Consider the following 12,392-nt stretch of genomic DNA (forward strand, 5'->3'; position numbering starts at 1 on the left):
TTATTTAGAATATTTCATTTTAAAACTTAAGTCCCAACTAAAGCATGATAACTACAGCATGTCAAGACTTTTCAAAATTAAAATTTCAAGGTAAGAAATCCATATCTCACTGAAAATTGTGATACTTTTCTTTTACTCAAATTGTGTGGAGAAACTGTAAAATTATAACTGCAAAAGTTCCAACTTCCAGTTGCCAAAGTTTACCATGAGCTCAAGAAAACGTCTCCAAAAATTCTCCATCCTTAAAAATAAAAATCCTATCTTGTTTAGAATTATACTGTATTATCTAATAAAAATACTCCTTTTGTTGAAGGCAAACTGGATTTTAGCAATTTAAGTCATAATGAATAAAATGTATTCAATTCAACAAGTTCCTACATCCATTTGCCTTGTACTGTGAAGTACACAAAGGAAGCATTTGTCCCACTCCTGCCATCAAGGAGCACAGAGAAGAATGTCTTATAGCAATGGAACAATTAGACACTGAACCAAAAGAAAATAATAGAAAGCATTATAAGATGCTAAACCGAACAAAATTAATGACTAAAAAACTATGGAATAGACAATAAGCACTGTGGCTTATGCGAGAAAGGACAGCAGTATTTATTCATTCATTCATTCACCAGTCATTGCCTCCTATGTGCTGTAAGTTCAAGGTGTGGGGAAACCACAAGGAATAAAACATACCCTCATAAGTCTACATTTTAGTAAGGAGAGAAAGACAAGCATACCCTCAAAAATTTACATACCTTCATAAGTTTACATTCCAGAAGGGGAAAGAAGACAAGTAAATATATAAAATGGGGATAAGTACTATGCAGAAACATAAAGCAACTGAATATGGCTGGTCTAAGAAGCTCTAATGATTAGATGACACATGAAGAGAAAGCTTGGACAAGATTTATTTAAGGAGAATTTATAAAATTGAGTCTTCCATGGGGCCGGCCCCGTGGCTCAGAGGTTAGGTTCACGCGCTGCACTTTGGTGGCCCGGGGTTTCACTGGTTCAGATCCTGGGCACGGACATGGCACTGCTCGTCAGGCCACGCTGAGGTGGCGTCCTACATGCCACAACTAGAAGGATCCACAACTAAAAAAAATATACAACTATGTACGGGGGGGATTTGGGGAGAAAAAGCAGGAAAAAAAAAAGATTGGCTCAGGTGCCAATCTTTAAAAATTGAGTCTTCCTACACCAAAATGCCCCAAATATGTTTCCATTTATTTATACCTTCTTTTAGGTCATTCAGTGGAGTTTTTTATTTCTTCTTCTATATAGGGCTGGTACAATTTTTGTTCATCTGTATTTTTATTATCCTTTTTCCTCATCCTGCCCACTATCATCTTTTTAACAAAGGACTGAAGGCCTGCTGATGAAGTTTCTGCTCTCCCCTCATGACCTCCTCCCTGAATCAGCTGGGGATACTATTTCACCTACAGAAGTGGTCTCCTCTGACTTCTAAGACTGAAAGCAGGCCATGGTGATTTAGCATAAAGTACACAGCAGTCCAGTCCCTCTGACAATACTTCTGCTGAACATCCAGTACCTGATCCACACTACAGTACTGCCAGATGCCCAACTATGAGAAACAGATGCTATTTTCCAAGATTCACTCAAAATCTTATCCACTGATAAGGGGATAAGCGGGTATCTCTGGGGATAAAGGAAGGGAGCATGCAATTGGAGGATAACACACAGGAGGCTTCTTAAATACTCAGTAGTGTTTCTATTTCTTAATGAGGTGTTTGCTTTAAACTGTATAAACGTTTTATTTATTCTTCTGTTTGAATCTATCTTTCACAATTAGCAAAATTTTCAAAAAAGAATCACAATTAGTTAATATGAAGATTATTTAATGCAGCAATTAGTTAACATAAGGAGATGCTCCACTGTCCAAAAATTCATTTTCAGAATCCTACAAGTCTCTTCTTATTCATTTGAAAACGGTAGCAAAATCACCAAAAAACAAATTCTTATTCATTTAACAAATATTTGTGAATACCTACAATGTGCCAGGTGCAAGTGATTTAACAATGAACAAAACAGACATTACTGTCACATTAAAAAAAAAATCTACAAGAGAAGAGCCTTTCCTTAACTAAGTTTGAGAGAAATTTTTATATTCCAGAGACTAATAAAATTAAACATTTCCAATCAAGCAAGTCAGATGCTCATTTGCTTTGTAATCTCTTACAATAGCTAACTTCAAATAGTAAACTCTTCATTGAAACATCAGAATAGTGAATTGACCAAAAATAAGAAAGTTTTGTTATTCTTAGTGTTCCCATATATATAATTGGCTGATATCACAATCTTATTATTTGGTGCGATTAAGAAAAACATTTGATCTAAAACCATTTAAAAATCTTGAATTCTAATTATTTCCTAAGATGATACAGGATGATAAAATTTAGGATAATTTTGTACTAGGTCACAAACCTTTCACAAATTCAAACAGGTATTAATTACCTCAAGAACTGACTTAAAATGGAAGCCAAAAAATATAAATAAGTCTACATTACAGTGACTTACAATAAAATAATCCTTGATATGTTACCATTTTCTTCTCTAAATACAATAATCAACACTGAAAGAGCGACACTGGTTGGTTCCCTAGAATCACTGACTCACCACCTGTGAGTTAGAAGAAACCGTCAAGATCATCCACTGCAGTACTTCTCTAACTTTAAAGTTCTTAAATGCAGATTATTAAAATGCAGATTCTGATCCAGTATGTCGGGGGTGGGGTCTGTGATTCTTTTATTTCTAACAAGCTACCAAAACTGCTTAGAACTAAGGACAATTACATATATATAAGTCTCCCTAAATAAATCTCTAGGTCCACAAAACCTTATTTACAATTCTAAAACCCAAAAAGCTCTGAAAACCAAAACTGTACCAAGCATTCCACATACCCTATCTCACCTACTTCTCAGAACAACTTATGAAGTAATCAAGAAGGTAGTACTGCTTGGCACATACCCTATCTCACCTACTTCTCAGAACAACTTATGAAGTAATCAAGAAGGTAGTACTGCTTGGTGCTCAAAAAGTATAGACTCTGAGTGCAAACCTCACCTTTACTACTTGTTAGATGTGTAACCACTACAAGCTTTCATTTCCTCACCTACGTCATGTGATTGTTGTGGGGAGTAAATGAGACCATGGTTTAGTGGTCAATTTTATTATTCCTAGTTTAACAAGAGAGAAACTAAGGCACAGAGAAATTAAAAAACATTGCCCAAGGTCACACAGCTTAATAAGTATAAGAGTGAGGTTTGATGCTAGGCAAATCCTGACTCCTTAATGAACCTTAAAATTTGTCAGCTGACAATTGCCTAAAGTTAGAAGTCACAATAAGAGAAAAATGCTAAAGTCATAAATGAGTACTTTCTTTTATGTAAATGCTAATCAGCTTAATAGGCCTTCCAAGAAATTAGTCAAAAAACTACTTGTAACAAAAGTAATAAATCCCTGGCCTGAATATAAATATGTAATTTTTATTATGAGATAATCAGTTTATCCATGTATAAATAATGGGAAGAATTTTCGTTTTAAAGGGTGTCAATTTATTAGCATGCCCAGACATCTGTTTGGTTTGGACAAAAACATGACCCGTGCTGCCAAGATGCTTGAGAATCAAGAAATAACAATGCAAAGGATCATATATGCCTCCTGATGATAGAAAGCAAGTAGGAATAATTTATCTCATGATATTTTATGCCTATGGAGTCATACTGACATTTACCTCACTTGATCCTCACCACAGTCTTTTATGACAGGAAAGGCAGCATAATAGAGTACTAAGAACACAGAGTCAGAAATCACAGATTCCAGTTTGCCACTAACTTTCTGTGTAACTTCTGCAAAATCACTAAACTCTCTTTGATGCAGAATTCCCATGAGCACAATGAAGGAGCTGAGGTGTGAGATCATCTCTCAAGTCAAGCCTAGCTATACTAGATTGGTTAAGTAACTTTGCTCATAATGACACAGCTAATTGGATGCAGAGCCAGGCCTAGACTCTCCTGGTTGCATGTGGAGACGGGCTAAGTGGAAACAGCTATTGTAGATCACATGAAGAAAAGAGTGTCAGAGCTCTCAGAGAATAGACCTTGGACTCTGACATGAGACTCACTAGAATGGGTCAGCCATTCTCAGAGTTATATTCACCTGGTATATTTGACTACATTATAGGGCATAGGACAGCCAGACAGATAGGGCTGATAATCTTAAAGCTGATAGCACTTCGGTGCCAACTGCGGTCAAAGAAATTATATATGTAAGTTTAACAACAAAAATAAGTACCCATAAGAAGAGTGGCCTTATTGCAACTATATTCTTTTCCTCCCACCTTAATCCATCTACAATAAGTTGAAAGTTCTTCTTGAAGTAATTTCAATGGAATGTGCTCCTAACATGGAACCTCGTCTCATTCAATATTATATAATAGTTTAAGCAAGGCCTGGTACAAAGAAGCTGTTCACTAAATATGGAACTAATTAATTAATTTACTAACCAGAAAAGTAAAATGGGGGAGAGAATGGGAAAAGAAGGAAAAGAAGAAAAGAGGAGGACAGGAGAAATGGGAAGAAAAGGAAAAGGTGAAGAGAAAGTGAAAAAGAAAAGGACTCTAAATTGAAGTGCCTCTCCTCATCCCCAACCTTCTGGCTTTAGAAAGAGCTATACACTCCTACAAGCACAACACACATCAAGCCCCCACCCTCAAAAAAAAAAAGAAAAATATATACATATATCACCCAAAAGCTTGGTCCTTGTTCTCCCATGAGATTGCTGTACAGAAATAGTCTTCTTTTGGCTGTCTCAACATATCCTGACACCAGCCCACACCATTACTTCCTTTTCAGGGAGGCAGCCACACAGGGATCATCAGTACATCTATTGGGTCAACTGGTCCCAAATCCTTTTCATGCTCCAGGGACAAGGGAGTAAAGATCCTCTTCCACTCACCCCTATTTAAAGTACCTAGTATATTCTTATGAAGACAATTAAAGACTAGTGATATGGTACAAGTTTTCAATCCAGCTTTTGAGCCAAGAAGGACAGAGGGCCTATGGAAAGGGCAGACATCTCAAACTACCACCCTTCTCTCCAAACTGGCTAACTGCCCAGATGGCAAAGACAGTGGCCACTGGACACCTGTGGAGCTGCTCCTTCCTCTCCTAACTGGGGTGCCCACAATAATTAGGTTATACATACATACACAGTACCCCTTATATATTTTTAGTTCTTTGGTAATAGAACCCTCTCCCTTGTAACAGAAGTCTGTTGTCTAACTTTTATACATTTTCAAGAATGAATTACATCCATATATGTAGGTGACTACCTGAACAAACCCTGCATTTTTTTAGTTAGAGCAGTACTTATAAAAGGTCGCAGACTACCACATAATTAAGACTACCAGCATCCAATGACAAAAAAATACAAGAAAACCAAAAAAGATACAATGAATTCAGTGTTTTTTAAACTAGATCCTATCAAATACAAAATGCCTCTACACAGTTTGAAATCAAAGCAGATACATTCACAATACGTATTTGTTTGTTCAGGATGTAAACTAAGTTAGGCTGCAGATCCTCCCTGTCCCCACAGCCGCCCAGACACTGGAAATCACTGAATTAGGGGCTAGAACAGTTCTGACAGGCTTCCAGCAAATACACAAAAACCTCAAACTACAAAACTACTTTACCAAGGTTTCCTGAATTTCTGATAAAAGATCTAGTAGATACACAACTATCCCTTAAAAATAATTGATTAAAGCAAAAGTTTCAAAGCTACCAAAGAATAAGACAGTTAAATTTGTAATTATGTGAGCTAATAGAATCCATCAAGATACCAGAAAATATCAACTCTATGTATTTTGAACAAATTGTATCTTTTTGTGTCAGCAGATTTACCCTTATTTTTTTAAATTCAATTACCTACTAGTAAAGAAAAGTATGTAAAGCTATCATTCATTTAAGAAAGAGAAGGAGAGGGGCCGGCCCCATGGCGGAGTGGCTAAGTTCGAGCACTCTGCTGCGGCGGCCCAGGGTTTCGCCAGTTCGAATCCTGGGCGCAGACAAGGCACCGCTCGTCAGGCCACATTGAGACAGCGTCCCACATGCCACAAGTAGAAGGACCTGCAACTAGGATATACAGCTACGTACGGGGGTGGGGTTGGGGAGATAAAGCAGAAAAAAAAGAAGATTGGCAACAGTTGTTAGCTCAGGTGTCAATCCCAAAAAAAAAAAAAAAGAAAGAGAAGGAGAGAGTTATAAACATACATACATTTGCTTTTTTGTGTATAACCTTGGCCCTGAGCTAACATCTATTGCCAATCTTCCTCTATTTGCTTGAGGAAGATTGGTGCTGAACTAACATCTGTGCCAATCTTCCTCTGTTTTATGTAGGATGCTGCCACAGCATGACTCAACGAGTGGCGCTAGGTCTGTGCCCAGGACCTAAACCCATGAACTCCGGGCCGCTGAAGTGGAGCACTCAAACCTAACTACTACGCCACCAGGCCAGCCTTTGCTTATTTTTTTAATGCAAGGATATACAGAAACTTTAAAAAACGATAATCTATAGGGAATAGAGAAAATGGGGTCGAGGGGACAGGAATAAGAACTGGACATCTCTGAAAATACCTTGTTCTGTAGATCTGATTTTGTAATGGTATCAATACTTTACGTATGAAAAGATTTTAAAAGCAATCTCTAAAACTCAAAAGCAAAGTGAAACAAACAAATCTAACCGCATATACTAACAACGTGGAATAACCATTTGACTGTGAATCGTTAGTGCCATGTACCCTAAGAATAAAAAAAATACAAAAGAAAATCTTAAACTGCTTCAGTGAAAAACAGTGCTGATAGTTCCACTAAAACAAACCAAGGTTACTGAAGGAAGGGCTGATTCCAAGTCTGGAGCAGGGAATGAGTTTAGGATGGGCCTGAGGCACCTTGCCATATCAGAAAGCTACCAAAGACTACTGAGGATAAGTCAAGAGGACTCAGGAGACAACCTGAAGAGCCTTCGACTGGCTAAAAATGGAATCACTAAGAATAACTGTAATGGATTGGAGCACTTCAAATGTTTGAGTCCGTGAAATCGTGAAGATTATTTTTATTTCCATTGATCAACTTTGAAGAGTGCTAAAGAACCAACTCTTTTAGAAAAGTGGTGGAGAATTAAGCATTTATCAGGGTAATCAGACAACTGATGAAAATTCAGTTTCTCTTTAAGGAAATATTTAATACAATAAAGAAGAAATGAAAGAATGTCACCATATTGCAATCCTTAATATAACAGGGATATAGTAGTCGGGACAGAAAGAGAGAGAGAGAATGAACAAACCAGACATTACATGCCTCTCAAAAGAAAAATACACACCACCATCTATGAAAGAGTCTTGCTGGGGGGAAGGAAAAATCAAACCTGAATTTGATTTAGGAAATGCAGAAGAATGAGAAAATGTTACAATATACTATGGAGAAGAACTAAGCAAAACTTGGACTATGGGGAACAATAAGGGCAAAAGACCCACTTCCTTCAACAAATGAAGGGCAAGGGAAAAAGACAGAAAGAGAAAGGGGAGGGAGAAGGAGGGTTTGGGAGAATCTGTGGGTTAAAATTGCAGTATGTAGAGCTTACTCAACTTGATTTTAATAAAAATACAACGGAAACAGGAAAGAGGGAGGAGGATGAGGAAGGAAGGAAAAAAGAAAAATTGGGTAATTCTAAACATTTTCTGGATATTTAATGATATTAACAAGTTACGGCTTATTTTTTAGCTGGCGTAATGGTATTATTGTTATGTTCTAAAAGAATCATGTTTTAGAGGTGGATGATGAAATATTTATAGATGAAATCACATATCTGGAATATTGTTCAAAATAATTCTGGAAGTAGAGAATAGGGGAAAAGTGAAAAATGATATAGATAAAATATAACTGGCCATGAGTTGATAATGTCTACGCTGGATGTAAGGACAGGCAGTTTATAATACCAATCTTTCTACTTTCAATGTTTGAGATTTTTCATTAAAAAAATTTTTAAAACACAAACACTAATCACAGAATTCACTTACATAGTGAATTCATTTGCATTTCGTAAGTAACCACTGCAAAAAATGAACAGCCCACAAACATGTTACATATTTACAGCCCAGGAAAGTAACCTGGGAAATTAACCTGGGATTAAAAATTTCCTATGGGGGCCAGCCCTGTGGCATAGTGGTTAAGTTCAGCGTGCTCTACTTTGGCAGCCCAGACTCATGGCTTTGGATCCTGGGCACAGATCTACACCACTCAACAGCCATGCTGCGGCAGTGACCCATATATAAAGTAGAGGATGACTGGCTCAGATTCTAGCTCAGTGCTGATCTTCCTCAAGCAAAAAAAAGAGGAAGACTGGCAACAGATGTTAGCTCAGGGCTAATCTTACTTAGCAAAAACAAAAAGTTTCCTATGATTAGCTGACAGTAGAGCAATATACACGTGGCTATTCAATTAAGACAAAGATTCTCTTAAATATGGAACTAAACAATGAGTTCTAATATCCTATTTTTCATGTGCGTATGTGTACATTTTATATAAGAATTACTGTCCTTCAAAATAATTATTTTGGGGGGTTTAATATTAATTTTATAATAATCAGGCATATATTGGGCCTTAACTATACAAAGACGAATCAGTTTATGCCCTCAATATGATCACAAACTAAAAAGGTAAAATACACATGTAATAATAACATAAATGTGATAAGCACCATAATAAAAAGATTTACAAGGTGTTTGGGAATACAGAAAAGATAAAGTCTCCAGAGCTTAAAGAGTATTGAAACTTCTTTTAAATTGTCCTCAAAAGTCAATTTTACAATTAACAAGAAAAATCAATCTCTTTTCTTTACAGTTACTTATTCTTTCCATCAAAATGGTATTATCCAAAACTGATTACCAAAGCTTTAGTATGTAAAGTTAGTAATTTCCAAAAATAAAAACTCCAAGTGAACAAAGATTCACAAATGCTAAGACTATTCAAGAGTGTGCCCCAGGGAAAGTACTCTTCGTTTCAAAAGTGGGACAAAGGATATCATTTGTTTACTGAACTTAAGCCCAATCCTCAAGGCTATTTATACTTTCATGTCCAAATATATTTAAAGATTCCATTTATAAATGGCAACAAAGTAAGTCGTGAGAAATAAATGTACTATTCAAGTTTTCCAAAAAACTACACTAACAAAAGATAGTCTTTTCAACAAATGGTACTAGAAAAACCAGACATCCACAGGAAAAAAAAAAAGCACACAAATCTAAGACACAGATCTTATACCCTTCACAAAAAATTAACTCAAAATGGATCAAAGATCTAAACCTAAAACACAAAAAGCTGTAAAAGTGCAGAAGACAACATAGGAGAAAACCTAGATGACTGTGGGTATGGTGATGCCTTTTTAGACACAACCACCAAAGACACACCTCAAGAAATAAATAACTGATAAGCTGGACTTCACTAAAATTGAAAACTGCTCTGCAAAAGACAGTATTATGGTAATTAAAACACAAGCCACAGACTAGGCGAAAATAACTTGCAAAAGACACATCTGATAAAGGACTGTTATGCAAAATACAAAAAGAACTCAAAACTCAATAGTAAGAAAACAAACAACTTTGATTTAAAAAGGCCAAAACACAGCCAGTGGTGTAGTGGTTAGGTTCACATGCTCACTTTGGTAGCCCAGGGTTCACAGGTTTGGATCCCAGGCCTGGACCTAGCACTGCTCATCTGGCCGTGCTGTGGCAGCAACCCACATAAAATAGAGCAAGATTGGCACAGCTGTTAGCTTAGCACCAATCTTCCTCAAGCAAAAAGAGGAAGATTGGCAACAGAGGTTAGCTCAGGGCCAATCTTCCTCACAAAAAAAAAAAAAGAGGAGGGGGGCCAAAATAAAGAAGATGTGTTACATATACACACAATGGAATACTACTCAGCCATAAAAAAGACAAAATCGTCCCATTCACAACAACATTATGTTAAGCAAAATAAGCCAGACAAAGACAAACACTATATGATTTCTCTAATATGTGGAAGATAAACTAACACATGGACAAAGAGAACAGTTTCGTGGTTACCAGACGGGAATGAGGTTAGGGAGTGGGCATAAAGGGTGAAGGGGCACATTTATATGGGGACTGACAACAATGTACAACTGAAATTTCACAATGTTATAATGAACTATTATGACCTCAATAAAATTTTTTAAAATGAAAAAAAATGGGCTAAAGACTTTAACACCTCACCAAAGAAGATATACAGATGGCAAATAAGCATATGAAAAGATCCTTGAAATCATATGTCGCCAAGGTCATGCAAATTAAAACCATAATGAGATACCACTACACACCTATTAAAATGGTCAAAATCCAGAACACTTACAACACCAAATGCTGACAAGGATGTAGAGCAAGAGGAACTCTTCTCATACAATGCTGGTGAGAAGGCAAAATCACACAGCCACTTTGAAGACAGCCTAGTGATTTCTTACAAAACTAAATACTATACTCTTACAACATGAGCCAGTAATCATGCTCTTTGGTATTTACCCAAAGGAGCTGAAAACTTATGTCCACTCAAAAACCTGCACGCAGACGTTTACAGCAGCTTTATTCTTGGAAACTTGGAAGCAAGCCAGATGTCCTAAAGTAGGTGAATGAATACATAAACTGTGGTACATTCAGACAATGCAATATTACTCAGTGCTAAAAAAAATGAGCTATCAACCCACAAAAAGGCATGGAGAACCTTAAATGCAAATTCAAAGTGAAAGAAGCTAATGTGAAAAAGCTATATACTACATGATTCTAACTATATGACATTCTAGAAAAGGCAAAACTATAGAGACAATAAAAAGATCAGTGGTTAGCAGAGGTGGGGGGGAGATGGACAGGCAGACACAGTTTTAGGGGAGTGAAAATACCTCGTATGATATTATAATGATGGCTATATATTATTATACTTTTGTCCAACCCATAGAATTATAACACTAAGAGTAAACCTAAGGACTTCGGGTGATTATCATGTGTCAACATAGGTTCATCCTTGGTAACAAATGTACCATTCTGGTGAGTAATGTTGATAATGAGGGAGATGATGCATGCGTGAGGGCAGGGAGTATATAGGAAATATCTGTACCTTCCTTTCAATTTTGTTGTAAATCTAAAATTGCTCCGAAAAAATAAAGTCATAAAAACAACTACATATAAACAATCACAAGTACAAGATGATTTTACAAAGGAAGAGAACAGTAACAAGATGGCACTACTCATGAATCACAATAAATTGATACAAAGCCTTACAATGCCCAAAAGAACAAATATCAAAAGTCAAATTGCTCAAAATTCATTCAACTTTTAATAAAATGTAAAAAAAATTATTTTCACATGATGTTAAAATTAACTATTTAGATTCATTTCACAGATTTCATATTCCCTCATCTTAGTACACGAAACTAGAGATCAACAACTCAGATACAGAAAACCTTAAGAGAAATTATAAACACATATAAAATTATATATCATTTAATTAAGGAAAATTGTTAGATGATCGAAATTTCAGGTGACATGATACATTAGCAAATACTTCAACAAGCTCCATCTAGGCTGTCCCCATTTCCCCCAAAGAAAATCACACTCCCTTTACTCAAGATGCCTACTGTATAAATTCCTCTCATAATTTAACCTGATGTAGGCAAAAGCCAGTTAAAGAATCAGGAATCAAATTCTAACATTTTGGGCACATTTTTTTAAATATAATTTGTAATTGTAAGATCTAATTTTTATACAAATGTAATTTATTTACAAGGGAAACTGTTCCTAAAACGGAACAAACATGCACAATCAAAACTATGAAAGTTCCACTTGCAAGAAACATTACTCTTCCCTCCCACAGAGAACAAACAAAAAAGCCAAAGGTCAGTTCCAACATATCTCCCTGATTTTCCTATGGAATGAGTAGCAGACTTCCTATAAAAATTCTTCACTTTGACTCAACAAAAATAAATAAATCAAGACAATGCAGTAAGTCCTAAATATTACACTCTGAGTTCATTTAGTAAATCAAGTGTTCAGAACTTGAAACCCACTGCCTAACAGAAACATTATTATTCATGTGGGTTATATTCTTGGGGTAAAACACTAAAGTAGTGTGTATGTGTTTTCATTTTGAACTTAAATATGCAGAATAAAATAACAGAAAAATATCCTCCCTAACTAACCACTCCAGTTTCAAGTCACTGAGCATAGTGCCCAGGATCAGGACTCCAGCAAATAAGGAGCTGAAGGTGGCAAGGATTCACTGCCAGAATACCTACTACAGATGGAATAGGTCTCA

At 36.2% G+C, this 12,392-nt stretch overlaps 1 protein-coding gene across 25 annotated transcripts in view; it reads right to left on the minus strand.

The window, feature by feature from the left end:
- The window catches only part of SNX13 (sorting nexin 13), a 143,558-nt gene that overhangs the window by 105,531 nt on the left and 25,635 nt on the right, over positions 1-12,392 (minus strand). The window lies entirely within an intron of this gene.

This window comes from Equus przewalskii, chromosome 4 (assembly GCF_037783145.1).
Source record: "Equus przewalskii isolate Varuska chromosome 4, EquPr2, whole genome shotgun sequence".
NCBI classification, from domain to species: Eukaryota; Metazoa; Chordata; class Mammalia; order Perissodactyla; family Equidae; genus Equus; species Equus przewalskii.